This window comes from Brachyhypopomus gauderio, chromosome 1 (assembly GCF_052324685.1).
Source record: "Brachyhypopomus gauderio isolate BG-103 chromosome 1, BGAUD_0.2, whole genome shotgun sequence".
Lineage (NCBI taxonomy): Eukaryota > Metazoa > Chordata > Actinopteri > Gymnotiformes > Hypopomidae > Brachyhypopomus > Brachyhypopomus gauderio.
In genome coordinates this window covers 7844114-7858351 of record NC_135211.1, presented here as the reverse complement: position 1 = coordinate 7858351, position 14238 = coordinate 7844114, and the positions used below count along the sequence as shown (strand labels likewise).

Sequence of the window (14238 nt, the reverse complement as noted above, 5' to 3'; positions counted from 1 at the left end):
TTCTCACAGCTTAGACTCAGAGTACATGACAATCTGGTAGTGTACATAGCATATTTGTATCAAGTCGTTTTCTTGGAGGGACACAGCACCGTTCCCATTTTGACATACCAGCTTGAACTCCTTGGATAATTAAAAGGCCCATCTTGAGTGGATTGCTGCTGCTTATGTGTCATTAATGACTTGCATATCATTTAGCTATATGAAATATTAAGCAACAAAAATATGAACAGCAAGTTAAAACCCCTGCAGATGGCATTTAAAGGGACTTGGAAAGGATGACGATGATGGATGAGTTGCTGCTTCTTCTTTCTTTTCGCTACTCGTTTTCTTCTTTTCACATAGACAAGTGATTTGGCAGGGGCACAACTGACCGTGAGTGTTTGTAAAACTCCACTTGGTAGCAGTGGGATTTGAACCCACGCCTCCGAAGAGAATGGAGCTTAAATCCAGCGCCTTAGACCACTCGGCCACGCTACCTCTATGAAGAAGTCTTTGCCGACTTTTTCACGAAAGAAGGTGAATTTATGTTGAATTGGAAGAGGCAAGAATCATCATTTCCAGTCTGACAAAAGCAGCTTCCTCTTCAACCTCGCCTCAGCACACAGTCACATACAACACATTGCAAAAGGCATCCTGGCAGGATATGTCACTACTTGATCTTCTTTCTTCTCCTGCCATTCTGAATAAGTAGATGAACGCTTACGTTTTATCGTCCGGCCTTTTAACACCCTGCACATTACAAATGTTCCAATTTCAGCATGGGTTTATTGGTGTGCTATGAATTCTCACAGCTTAGACTCAGAGTACATGACAATCTGGTAGTGTACATAGCATATTTGTATCAAGTCGTTTTCTTGGAGGGACACAGCACCGTTCCCATTTTGACATACCACCTTGAACTCCTTGGATAATTAAAAGGCCCATCTTGAGTGGATTGCTGCTGCTTATGTGTCATTAATGACTTGCATATCATTTAGCTATATGAAATATTAAGCAACAAAAATATGAACAGCAAGTTAAAACCCCTGCAGATGGCATTTAAAGGGACTTGGAAAGGATGACGATGATGGATGAGTTGCTGCTTCTTCTTTCTTTTCGCTACTCGTTTTCTTCTTTTCACATAGACAAGTGATTTGGCAGGGGCACAACTGACCGTGAGTGTTTGTAAAACTCCACTTGGTAGCTGTGGGATTTGAACCCATGCCTCCAACGAGAATGGAGCTTAAATCCAGCGCCTTAGACCACACAGCCACGCTACCTCTATGAAGAAGTCTTTGCCGACTTTTTCACGAAAGAAGGTGAATTTATGTTGAATTGGAAGAGGCAAGAATCATCATTTCCAGTGTGATAAAAGCAGCTTCCTCTTCAACCTCGCCTCAGCACACAGTCACATACAACACATTGCAAAAGGCATCCTGGCAGGATATGTCACTACTTGATCTTCTTTCTTCTCCTGCCATTCTGAATAAGTAGATGAACGCTTATGTTTTATCGTCCGGCCTTTTAACACCCTGCACATTACAAATGTTCCAATTTCAGCATGGGTTTATTGGTGTGCTATGAATTCTCACAGCTTAGACTCAGAGTACATGACAATCTGGTAGTGTACATAGCATATTTGTATCAAGTCGTTTTCTTGGAGGGACACAGCACCGTTCCCATTTTGACATACCAGCTTGAACTCCTTGGATAATTAAAAGGCCCATCTTGAGTGGATTGCTGCTGCTTATGTGTCATTAATGACTTGCATATCATTTAGCTATATGAAATATTAAGCAACAAAAATATGAACAGCAAGTTAAAACCCCTGCAGATGGCATTTAAAGGGACTTGGAAAGGATGACGATGATGGATGAGTTGCTGCTTCTTCTTTCTTTTCGCTACTCGTTTTCTTCTTTTCACATAGACAAGTGATTTGGCAGGGGCACAACTGACCGTGAGTGTTTGTAAAACTCCACTTGGTAGCAGTGGGATTTGAACCCACGCCTCCGAAGAGAATGGAGCTTAAATCCAGCGCCTTAGACCACTCGGCCACGCTACCTCTATGAAGAAGTCTTTGCCGACTTTTTCACGAAAGAAGGTGAATTTATGTTGAATTGGAAGAGGCAAGAATCATCATTTCCAGTCTGACAAAAGCAGCTTCCTCTTCAACCTCGCCTCAGCACACAGTCACATACAACACATTGCAAAAGGCATCCTGGCAGGATATGTCACTACTTGATCTTCTTTCTTCTCCTGCCATTCTGAATAAGTAGATGAACGCTTACGTTTTATCGTCCGGCCTTTTAACACCCTGCACATTACAAATGTTCCAATTTCAGCATGGGTTTATTGGTGTGCTATGAATTCTCACAGCTTAGACTCAGAGTACATGACAATCTGGTAGTGTACATAGCATATTTGTATCAAGTCGTTTTCTTGGAGGGACACAGCACCGTTCCCATTTTGACATACCAGCTTGAACTCCTTGGATAATTAAAAGGCCCATCTTGAGTGGATTGCTGCTGCTTATGTGTCATTAATGACTTGCATATCATTTAGCTATATGAAATATTAAGCAACAAAAATATGAACAGCAAGTTAAAACCCCTGCAGATGGCATTTAAAGGGACTTGGAAAGGATGACGATGATGGATGAGTTGCTGCTTCTTCTTTCTTTTCGCTACTCGTTTTCTTCTTTTCACATAGACAAGTGATTTGGCAGGGGCACAACTGACCGTGAGTGTTTGTAAAACTCCACTTGGTAGCAGTGGGATTTGAACCCACGCCTCCGAAGAGAATGGAGCTTAAATCCAGCGCCTTAGACCACTCGGCCACGCTACCTCTATGAAGAAGTCTTTGCCGACTTTTTCACGAAAGAAGGTGAATTTATGTTGAATTGGAAGAGGCAAGAATCATCATTTCCAGTCTGACAAAAGCAGCTTCCTCTTCAACCTCGCCTCAGCACACAGTCACATACAACACATTGCAAAAGGCATCCTGGCAGGATATGTCACTACTTGATCTTCTTTCTTCTCCTGCCATTCTGAATAAGTAGATGAACGCTTACGTTTTATCGTCCGGCCTTTTAACACCCTGCACATTACAAATGTTCCAATTTCAGCATGGGTTTATTGGTGTGCTATGAATTCTCACAGCTTAGACTCAGAGTACATGACAATCTGGTAGTGTACATAGCATATTTGTATCAAGTCGTTTTCTTGGAGGGACACAGCACCGTTCCCATTTTGACATACCACCTTGAACTCCTTGGATAATTAAAAGGCCCATCTTGAGTGGATTGCTGCTGCTTATGTGTCATTAATGACTTGCATATCATTTAGCTATATGAAATATTAAGCAACAAAAATATGAACAGCAAGTTAAAACCCCTGCAGATGGCATTTAAAGGGACTTGGAAAGGATGACGATGATGGATGAGTTGCTGCTTCTTCTTTCTTTTCGCTACTCGTTTTCTTCTTTTCACATAGACAAGTGATTTGGCAGGGGCACAACTGACCGTGAGTGTTTGTAAAACTCCACTTGGTAGCTGTGGGATTTGAACCCATGCCTCCAACGAGAATGGAGCTTAAATCCAGCGCCTTAGACCACACAGCCACGCTACCTCTATGAAGAAGTCTTTGCCGACTTTTTCACGAAAGAAGGTGAATTTATGTTGAATTGGAAGAGGCAAGAATCATCATTTCCAGTGTGATAAAAGCAGCTTCCTCTTCAACCTCGCCTCAGCACACAGTCACATACAACACATTGCAAAAGGCATCCTGGCAGGATATGTCACTACTTGATCTTCTTTCTTCTCCTGCCATTCTGAATAAGTAGATGAACGCTTATGTTTTATCGTCCGGCCTTTTAACACCCTGCACATTACAAATGTTCCAATTTCAGCATGGGTTTATTGGTGTGCTATGAATTCTCACAGCTTAGACTCAGAGTACATGACAATCTGGTAGTGTACATAGCATATTTGTATCAAGTCGTTTTCTTGGAGGGACACAGCACCGTTCCCATTTTGACATACCAGCTTGAACTCCTTGGATAATTAAAAGGCCCATCTTGAGTGGATTGCTGCTGCTTATGTGTCATTAATGACTTGCATATCATTTAGCTATATGAAATATTAAGCAACAAAAATATGAACAGCAAGTTAAAACCCCTGCAGATGGCATTTAAAGGGACTTGGAAAGGATGACGATGATGGATGAGTTGCTGCTTCTTCTTTCTTTTCGCTACTCGTTTTCTTCTTTTCACATAGACAAGTGATTTGGCAGGGGCACAACTGACCGTGAGTGTTTGTAAAACTCCACTTGGTAGCAGTGGGATTTGAACCCACGCCTCCGAAGAGAATGGAGCTTAAATCCAGCGCCTTAGACCACTCGGCCACGCTACCTCTATGAAGAAGTCTTTGCCGACTTTTTCACGAAAGAAGGTGAATTTATGTTGAATTGGAAGAGGCAAGAATCATCATTTCCAGTCTGACAAAAGCAGCTTCCTCTTCAACCTCGCCTCAGCACACAGTCACATACAACACATTGCAAAAGGCATCCTGGCAGGATATGTCACTACTTGATCTTCTTTCTTCTCCTGCCATTCTGAATAAGTAGATGAACGCTTACGTTTTATCGTCCGGCCTTTTAACACCCTGCACATTACAAATGTTCCAATTTCAGCATGGGTTTATTGGTGTGCTATGAATTCTCACAGCTTAGACTCAGAGTACATGACAATCTGGTAGTGTACATAGCATATTTGTATCAAGTCGTTTTCTTGGAGGGACACAGCACCGTTCCCATTTTGACATACCACCTTGAACTCCTTGGATAATTAAAAGGCCCATCTTGAGTGGATTGCTGCTGCTTATGTGTCATTAATGACTTGCATATCATTTAGCTATATGAAATATTAAGCAACAAAAATATGAACAGCAAGTTAAAACCCCTGCAGATGGCATTTAAAGGGACTTGGAAAGGATGACGATGATGGATGAGTTGCTGCTTCTTCTTTCTTTTCGCTACTCGTTTTCTTCTTTTCACATAGACAAGTGATTTGGCAGGGGCACAACTGACCGTGAGTGTTTGTAAAACTCCACTTGGTAGCTGTGGGATTTGAACCCATGCCTCCAACGAGAATGGAGCTTAAATCCAGCGCCTTAGACCACACAGCCACGCTACCTCTATGAAGAAGTCTTTGCCGACTTTTTCACGAAAGAAGGTGAATTTATGTTGAATTGGAAGAGGCAAGAATCATCATTTCCAGTGTGATAAAAGCAGCTTCCTCTTCAACCTCGCCTCAGCACACAGTCACATACAACACATTGCAAAAGGCATCCTGGCAGGATATGTCACTACTTGATCTTCTTTCTTCTCCTGCCATTCTGAATAAGTAGATGAACGCTTACGTTTTATCGTCCGGCCTTTTAACACCCTGCACATTACAAATGTTCCAATTTCAGCATGGGTTTATTGGTGTGCTATGAATTCTCACAGCTTAGACTCAGAGTACATGACAATCTGGTAGTGTACATAGCATATTTGTATCAAGTCGTTTTCTTGGAGGGACACAGCACCGTTCCCATTTTGACATACCAGCTTGAACTCCTTGGATAATTAAAAGGCCCATCTTGAGTGGATTGCTGCTGCTTATGTGTCATTAATGACTTGCATATCATTTAGCTATATGAAATATTAAGCAACAAAAATATGAACAGCAAGTTAAAACCCCTGCAGATGGCATTTAAAGGGACTTGGAAAGGATGACGATGATGGATGAGTTGCTGCTTCTTCTTTCTTTTCGCTACTCGTTTTCTTCTTTTCACATAGACAAGTGATTTGGCAGGGGCACAACTGACCGTGAGTGTTTGTAAAACTCCACTTGGTAGCAGTGGGATTTGAACCCACGCCTCCGAAGAGAATGGAGCTTAAATCCAGCGCCTTAGACCACTCGGCCACGCTACCTCTATGAAGAAGTCTTTGCCGACTTTTTCACGAAAGAAGGTGAATTTATGTTGAATTGGAAGAGGCAAGAATCATCATTTCCAGTCTGACAAAAGCAGCTTCCTCTTCAACCTCGCCTCAGCACACAGTCACATACAACACATTGCAAAAGGCATCCTGGCAGGATATGTCACTACTTGATCTTCTTTCTTCTCCTGCCATTCTGAATAAGTAGATGAACGCTTACGTTTTATCGTCCGGCCTTTTAACACCCTGCACATTACAAATGTTCCAATTTCAGCATGGGTTTATTGGTGTGCTATGAATTCTCACAGCTTAGACTCAGAGTACATGACAATCTGGTAGTGTACATAGCATATTTGTATCAAGTCGTTTTCTTGGAGGGACACAGCACCGTTCCCATTTTGACATACCACCTTGAACTCCTTGGATAATTAAAAGGCCCATCTTGAGTGGATTGCTGCTGCTTATGTGTCATTAATGACTTGCATATCATTTAGCTATATGAAATATTAAGCAACAAAAATATGAACAGCAAGTTAAAACCCCTGCAGATGGCATTTAAAGGGACTTGGAAAGGATGACGATGATGGATGAGTTGCTGCTTCTTCTTTCTTTTCGCTACTCGTTTTCTTCTTTTCACATAGACAAGTGATTTGGCAGGGGCACAACTGACCGTGAGTGTTTGTAAAACTCCACTTGGTAGCTGTGGGATTTGAACCCATGCCTCCAACGAGAATGGAGCTTAAATCCAGCGCCTTAGACCACACAGCCACGCTACCTCTATGAAGAAGTCTTTGCCGACTTTTTCACGAAAGAAGGTGAATTTATGTTGAATTGGAAGAGGCAAGAATCATCATTTCCAGTCTGATAAAAGCAGCTTCCTCTTCAACCTCGCCTCAGCACACAGTCACATACAACACATTGCAAAAGGCATCCTGGCAGGATATGTCACTACTTGATCTTCTTTCTTCTCCTGCCATTCTGAATAAGTAGATGAACGCTTACGTTTTATCGTCCGGCCTTTTAACACCCTGCACATTACAAATGTTCCAATTTCAGCATGGGTTTATTGGTGTGCTATGAATTCTCACAGCTTAGACTCAGAGTACATGACAATCTGGTAGTGTACATAGCATATTTGTATCAAGTCGTTTTCTTGGAGGGACACAGCACCGTTCCCATTTTGACATACCAGCTTGAACTCCTTGGATAATTAAAAGGCCCATCTTGAGTGGATTGCTGCTGCTTATGTGTCATTAATGACTTGCATATCATTTAGCTATATGAAATATTAAGCAACAAAAATATGAACAGCAAGTTAAAACCCCTGCAGATGGCATTTAAAGGGACTTGGAAAGGATGACGATGATGGATGAGTTGCTGCTTCTTCTTTCTTTTCGCTACTCGTTTTCTTCTTTTCACATAGACAAGTGATTTGGCAGGGGCACAACTGACCGTGAGTGTTTGTAAAACTCCACTTGGTAGCAGTGGGATTTGAACCCACGCCTCCGAAGAGAATGGAGCTTAAATCCAGCGCCTTAGACCACTCGGCCACGCTACCTCTATGAAGAAGTCTTTGCCGACTTTTTCACGAAAGAAGGTGAATTTATGTTGAATTGGAAGAGGCAAGAATCATCATTTCCAGTCTGATAAAAGCAGCTTCCTCTTCAACCTCGCCTCAGCACACAGTCACATACAACACATTGCAAAAGGCATCCTGGCAGGATATGTCACTACTTGATCTTCTTTCTTCTCCTGCCATTCTGAATAAGTAGATGAACGCTTACGTTTTATCGTCCGGCCTTTTAACACCCTGCACATTACAAATGTTCCAATTTCAGCATGGGTTTATTGGTGTGCTATGAATTCTCACAGCTTAGACTCAGAGTACATGACAATCTGGTAGTGTACATAGCATATTTGTATCAAGTCATTTTCTTGGAGGGACACAGCACCGTTCCCATTTTGACATACCAGCTTGAACTCCTTGGATAATTAAAAGGCCCATCTTGAGTGGATTGCTGCTGCTTATGTGTCATTAATGACTTGCATATCATTTAGCTATATGAAATATTAAGCAACAAAAATATGAACAGCAAGTTAAAACCCCTGCAGATGGCATTTAAAGGGACTTGGAAAGGATGACGATGATGGATGAGTTGCTGCTTCTTCTTTCTTTTCGCTACTCGTTTTCTTCTTTTCACATAGACAAGTGATTTGGCAGGGGCACAACTGACCGTGAGTGTTTGTAAAACTCCACTTGGTAGCGGTGGGATTTGAACCCACGCCTCCGAAGAGAATGGAGCTTAAATCCAGCGCCTTAGACCACTCGGCCACGTTACCTCTATGAAGAAGTCTTTGCCGACTTTTTCACGAAAGAAGGTGAATTTATGTTGAATTGGAAGAGGCAAGAATCATCATTTCCAGTCTGATAAAAGCAGCTTCCTCTTCAACCTCGCCTCAGCACACAGTCACATACAACACTTTGCAAAAGGCATCCTGGCAGGATATGTCACTACTTGATCTTCTTTCTTCTCCTGCCATTCTGAATAAGTAGATGAACGCTTACGTTTTATCGTCCGGCCTTTTAACACCCTGCACATTACAAATGTTTCAATTTCAGCATGGGTTTATTGGTGTGCTATGAATTCTCACAGCTTAGACTCAGAGTACATGACAATCTGGTAGTGTACATAGCATATTTGTATCAAGTCATTTTCTTGGAGGGACACAGCACCGTTCCCATTTTGACATACCAGCTTGAACTCCTTGGATAATTAAAAGGCCCATCTTGAGTGGATTGCTGCTGCTTATGTGTCATAAATGACTTGCATATCATTTAGCTATATGAAATCTTAAGCAACAAAAATATGAACAGCAAGTTAAAACCCCTGCAGATGGCATTTAAAGGGACTTGGAAAGGATGACGATGATGGATGAGTTGCTGCTTCTTCTTTCTTTTCGCTACTCGTTTTCTTCTTTTCACATAGACAAGTGATTTGGCAGGGGCACAACTGACCGTGAGTGTTTGTAAAACTCCACTTGGTAGCTGTGGGATTTGAACCCATGCCTCCAACGAGAATGGAGCTTAAATCCAGCGCCTTAGACCACACAGCCACGCTACCTCTATGAAGAAGTCTTTGCCGACTTTTTCACGAAAGAAGGTGAATTTATGTTGAATTGGAAGAGGCAAGAATCATCATTTCCAGTCTGATAAAAGCAGCTTCCTCTTCAACCTCGCCTCAGCACACAGTCACATACAACACATTGCAAAAGGCATCCTGGCAGGATATGTCACTACTTGATCTTCTTTCTTCTCCTGCCATTCTGAATAAGTAGATGAACGCTTACGTTTTATCGTCCGGCCTTTTAACACCCTGCACATTACAAATGTTCCAATTTCAGCATGGGTTTATTGGTGTGCTATGAATTCTCACAGCTTAGACTCAGAGTACATGACAATCTGGTAGTGTACATAGCATATTTGTATCAAGTCGTTTTCTTGGAGGGACACAGCACCGTTCCCATTTTGACATACCAGCTTGAACTCCTTGGATAATTAAAAGGCCCATCTTGAGTGGATTGCTGCTGCTTATGTGTCATTAATGACTTGCATATCATTTAGCTATATGAAATATTAAGCAACAAAAATATGAACAGCAAGTTAAAACCCCTGCAGATGGCATTTAAAGGGACTTGGAAAGGATGACGATGATGGATGAGTTGCTGCTTCTTCTTTCTTTTCGCTACTCGTTTTCTTCTTTTCACATAGACAAGTGATTTGGCAGGGGCACAACTGACCGTGAGTGTTTGTAAAACTCCACTTGGTAGCAGTGGGATTTGAACCCACGCCTCCGAAGAGAATGGAGCTTAAATCCAGCGCCTTAGACCACTCGGCCACGCTACCTCTATGAAGAAGTCTTTGCCGACTTTTTCACGAAAGAAGGTGAATTTATGTTGAATTGGAAGAGGCAAGAATCATCATTTCCAGTCTGATAAAAGCAGCTTCCTCTTCAACCTCGCCTCAGCACACAGTCACATACAACACATTGCAAAAGGCATCCTGGCAGGATATGTCACTACTTGATCTTCTTTCTTCTCCTGCCATTCTGAATAAGTAGATGAACGCTTAGGTTTTATCGTCCGGCCTTTTAACACCCTGCACATTACAAATGTTCCAATTTCAGCATGGGTTTATTGGTGTGCTATGAATTCTCACAGCTTAGACTCAGAGTACATGACAATCTGGTAGTGTACATAGCATATTTGTATCAAGTCATTTTCTTGGAGGGACACAGCACCGTTCCCATTTTGACATACCAGCTTGAACTCCTTGGATAATTAAAAGGCCCATCTTGAGTGGATTGCTGCTGCTTATGTGTCATTAATGACTTGCATATCATTTAGCTATATGAAATATTAAGCAACAAAAATATGAACAGCAAGTTAAAACCCCTGCAGATGGCATTTAAAGGGACTTGGAAAGGATGACGATGATGGATGAGTTGCTGCTTCTTCTTTCTTTTCGCTACTCGTTTTCTTCTTTTCACATAGACAAGTGATTTGGCAGGGGCACAACTGACCGTGAGTGTTTGTAAAACTCCACTTGGTAGCGGTGGGATTTGAACCCACGCCTCCGAAGAGAATGGAGCTTAAATCCAGCGCCTTAGACCACTCGGCCACGTTACCTCTATGAAGAAGTCTTTGCCGACTTTTTCACGAAAGAAGGTGAATTTATGTTGAATTGGAAGAGGCAAGAATCATCATTTCCAGTCTGATAAAAGCAGCTTCCTCTTCAACCTCGCCTCAGCACACAGTCACATACAACACTTTGCAAAAGGCATCCTGGCAGGATATGTCACTACTTGATCTTCTTTCTTCTCCTGCCATTCTGAATAAGTAGATGAACGCTTACGTTTTATCGTCCGGCCTTTTAACACCCTGCACATTACAAATGTTTCAATTTCAGCATGGGTTTATTGGTGTGCTATGAATTCTCACAGCTTAGACTCAGAGTACATGACAATCTGGTAGTGTACATAGCATATTTGTATCAAGTCATTTTCTTGGAGGGACACAGCACCGTTCCCATTTTGACATACCAGCTTGAACTCCTTGGATAATTAAAAGGCCCATCTTGAGTGGATTGCTGCTGCTTATGTGTCATAAATGACTTGCATATCATTTAGCTATATGAAATCTTAAGCAACAAAAATATGAACAGCAAGTTAAAACCCCTGCAGATGGCTTTTAAAGGGACTTGGAAAGGATGACGATGATGGATGAGTTGCTGCTTCTTCTTTCTTTTCGCTACTCGTTTTCTTCTTTTCACATAGACAAGTGATTTGGCAGGGGCACAACTGACCGTGAGTGTTTGTAAAACTCCACTTGGTAGCGGTGGGATTTGAACCCACGCCTCCAAAGAGAATGGAGCTTAAATGCAGCGCCTTAGACCACACGGCCACGCAACCTCTATGAAGAAGTCTTTGCCGACTTTTTCACGAAAGAAGGTGAATTTATGTTGAATTGGAAGAGGCAAGAATCATCATTTCCAGTCTGATAAAAGCAGCTTCCTCTTCAACCTCGCCTCAGGACACAGTCACATACAACACTTTGCAAAAGGCATCCTGGCAGGATATGTCACTACTTGATCTTCTTTCTTCTCCTGCCATTCAGAATAAGTAGATGAATGTTTAAGTTTTATCGTCCAGCCTTTTAACACCCTGCACGTTACAAATGTTCCAATTTCAGCTTGGGTTTATTGGTGTGCTATGAATTCTCACAGCTTAGACTCAGAGTACATGACAATCTGGTAGTGTACATAGCATATTTGTATCAAGTCGTTTTCTTGGAGGGACACAGCACCGTTCCCATTTTGACATACCAGCTTGAACTCCTTGGATAATTAAAAGGCCCATCTTGAGTGGATTGCTGCTGCTTATGTGTCATTAATGACTTGCATATCATTTAGCTATGTGAAATATTAAGCAACAAAAATATGAACAGCAAGTTAAAACCCCTGCAGATGGCATTTAAAGGGACTTGGAAAGGATGACGATGATGGATGAGTTGCTGCTTCTTCTTTCTTTTCGCTACTCGTTTTCTTCTTTTCACATAGACAAGTGACTTGGCAGGGGCACAACTGACCGTGAGTGTTTGTAAAACTCCACTTGGAAGCGGTGGGATTTGAACCCACGCCTCCGAAGAGAATGGAGCTTAAATCCAGCGCCTTAGACCACTCGGCCACGCTACCTCTTTGAAGAAGTCTTTGCCGACTTTTTCACGAAAGAAGGTGAATTTATGTTGAATTGGAAGAGGCAAGAATCATCATTTCCAGTCTGATAAAAGCAGCTTCCTCTTCAACCTCGCCTCAGCACACAGTCACATACAACACTTTGCAAAAGGCATCCTGGCAGGATATGTCACTACTTGATCTTCTTTCTTCTCCTGCCATTCAGAATAAGTAGATGAACGCTTACGTTTTATCGTCCGGCCTTTTAACACCCTGCACATTACAAATGTTCCAATTTCAGCATGGGTTTATTGGTGTGCTATGAATTCTCACAGCTTAGACTCAGAGTACATGACAATCTGGTAGTGTACATAGCATATTTGTATCAAGTCGTTTTCTTGGAGGGACACAGCACCGTTCCCATTTTGACATACCAGCTTGAACTCCTTGGATAATTAAAAGGCCCATCTTGAGTGGATTGCTGCTGCTTATGTGTCATAAATGACTTGCATATCATTTAGCTATATGAAATCTTAAGCAACAAAAATATGAACAGCAAGTTAAAACCCCTGCAGATGGCTTTTAAAGGGACTTGGAAAGGATGACGATGATGGATGAGTTGCTGCTTCTTCTTTCTTTTCGCTACTCGTTTTCTTCTTTTCACATAGACAAGTGATTTGGCAGGGGCACAACTGACCGTGAGTGTTTGTAAAACTCCACTTGGTAGCGGTGGGATTTGAACCCACGCCTCCAAAGAGAATGGAGCTTAAATGCAGCGCCTTAGACCACACGGCCACGCAACCTCTATGAAGAAGTCTTTGCCGACTTTTTCACGAAAGAAGGTGAATTTATGTTGAATTGGAAGAGGCAAGAATCATCATTTCCAGTCTGATAAAAGCAGCTTCCTCTTCAACCTCGCCTCAGGACACAGTCACATACAACACTTTGCAAAAGGCATCCTGGCAGGATATGTCACTACTTGATCTTCTTTCTTCTCCTGCCATTCTGAATAAGTAGATGAACGCTTACGTTTTATCGTCCGGCCTTTTAACACCCTGCACATTACAAATGTTCCAATTTCAGCATGGGTTTATTGGTGTGCTATGAATTCTCACAGCTTAGACTCACAGAGTACATGACAATCTGGTAGTGTACATAGCATATTTGTATCAAGTCGTTTTCTTGGAGGGACACAGCATCGTTCCCATTTTGACATACCAGCTTGAACTCCTTGGATAATTAAAAGGCCCATCTTGAGTGGATTGCTGCTGCTTATGTGTCATTAATGACTTGCATATCATTTAGCTATATGAAATATTAAGCAACAAAAATATGAACAGCAAGTTAAAACCCCTGCAGATGGCATTTAAAGGGACTTGGAAAGGATGACGATGATGGATGAGTTGCTGCTTCTTCTTTCTTTTCGCTACTCGTTTTCTTCTTTTCACATAGACAAGTGACTTGGAAGGGGCACAACTGACCGTGAGTGTTTGTAAAACTCCACTTGGAAGCGGTGGGATTTGAACCCACGCCTGCGAAGAGAATGGAGCTTAAATCCAGCGCCTTAGACCACTCGGCCACGCTACCTCTATGAAGAAGTCTTTGCCGACTTTTTCACGAAAGAAGGTGAATTTATGTTGAATTGGAAGAGGCAAGAATCATCATTTCCAGTCTGATAAAAGCAGCTTCCTCTTCAACCTCGCCTCAGCACACAGTCACATACAACACTTTGCAAAAGGCATCCTGGCAGGATATGTCACTACTTGATCTTCTTTCTTCTCCTGCCATTCTGAATAAGTAGATGAACGCTTACGTTTTATCGTCCGGCCTTTTAACACCCTGCACATTACAAATGTTCCAATTTCAGCATGGGTTTATTGGTGTGCTATGAATTCTCACAGCTTAGACTCAGAGTACATGACAATCTGGTAGTGTACATAGCATATTTGTATCAAGTCGTTTTCTTGGAGGGACACAGCACCGTTCCCATTTTGACATACCAGCTTGAACTCCTTGGATAATTAAAAGGCCCATCTTGAGTGGATTGCTGCT

At 42.0% G+C, this 14238-nt stretch overlaps 11 non-coding genes across 11 annotated transcripts; all 11 read right to left on the bottom strand.

Annotated features, from left to right (window-relative positions):
- Positions 1 to 395: 395 nt before the first annotated feature.
- Positions 396 to 477, bottom strand: trnal-uaa (transfer RNA leucine (anticodon UAA)). Its single transcript has one exon. It is a non-coding gene; the product is annotated as a tRNA-Leu (tRNA).
- Positions 478 to 1959: 1482 nt separating this feature from the next.
- On the bottom strand, positions 1960 to 2041 carry trnal-uaa (transfer RNA leucine (anticodon UAA)). Its single transcript has one exon. It is a non-coding gene; the product is annotated as a tRNA-Leu (tRNA).
- A 700-nt stretch (positions 2042 to 2741) lies between these two features.
- On the bottom strand, positions 2742 to 2823 carry trnal-uaa (transfer RNA leucine (anticodon UAA)). The gene has a single exon. It is a non-coding gene; the product is annotated as a tRNA-Leu (tRNA).
- Positions 2824 to 4305: 1482 nt separating this feature from the next.
- trnal-uaa (transfer RNA leucine (anticodon UAA)) lies at positions 4306 to 4387 on the bottom strand. The gene has a single exon. It is a non-coding gene; the product is annotated as a tRNA-Leu (tRNA).
- A 1482-nt stretch (positions 4388 to 5869) lies between these two features.
- Positions 5870 to 5951, bottom strand: trnal-uaa (transfer RNA leucine (anticodon UAA)). Its single transcript has one exon. It is a non-coding gene; the product is annotated as a tRNA-Leu (tRNA).
- A 1482-nt stretch (positions 5952 to 7433) lies between these two features.
- Positions 7434 to 7515, bottom strand: trnal-uaa (transfer RNA leucine (anticodon UAA)). The gene has a single exon. It is a non-coding gene; the product is annotated as a tRNA-Leu (tRNA).
- A 700-nt stretch (positions 7516 to 8215) lies between these two features.
- Positions 8216 to 8297, bottom strand: trnal-uaa (transfer RNA leucine (anticodon UAA)). Its single transcript has one exon. It is a non-coding gene; the product is annotated as a tRNA-Leu (tRNA).
- A 1482-nt stretch (positions 8298 to 9779) lies between these two features.
- Positions 9780 to 9861, bottom strand: trnal-uaa (transfer RNA leucine (anticodon UAA)). Its single transcript has one exon. It is a non-coding gene; the product is annotated as a tRNA-Leu (tRNA).
- A 700-nt stretch (positions 9862 to 10561) lies between these two features.
- On the bottom strand, positions 10562 to 10643 carry trnal-uaa (transfer RNA leucine (anticodon UAA)). Its single transcript has one exon. It is a non-coding gene; the product is annotated as a tRNA-Leu (tRNA).
- Positions 10644 to 12125: 1482 nt separating this feature from the next.
- trnal-uaa (transfer RNA leucine (anticodon UAA)) lies at positions 12126 to 12207 on the bottom strand. The gene has a single exon. It is a non-coding gene; the product is annotated as a tRNA-Leu (tRNA).
- Positions 12208 to 13691: 1484 nt separating this feature from the next.
- Positions 13692 to 13773, bottom strand: trnal-uaa (transfer RNA leucine (anticodon UAA)). Its single transcript has one exon. It is a non-coding gene; the product is annotated as a tRNA-Leu (tRNA).
- Between the last annotated feature and the right edge of the window lie 465 nt (positions 13774 to 14238).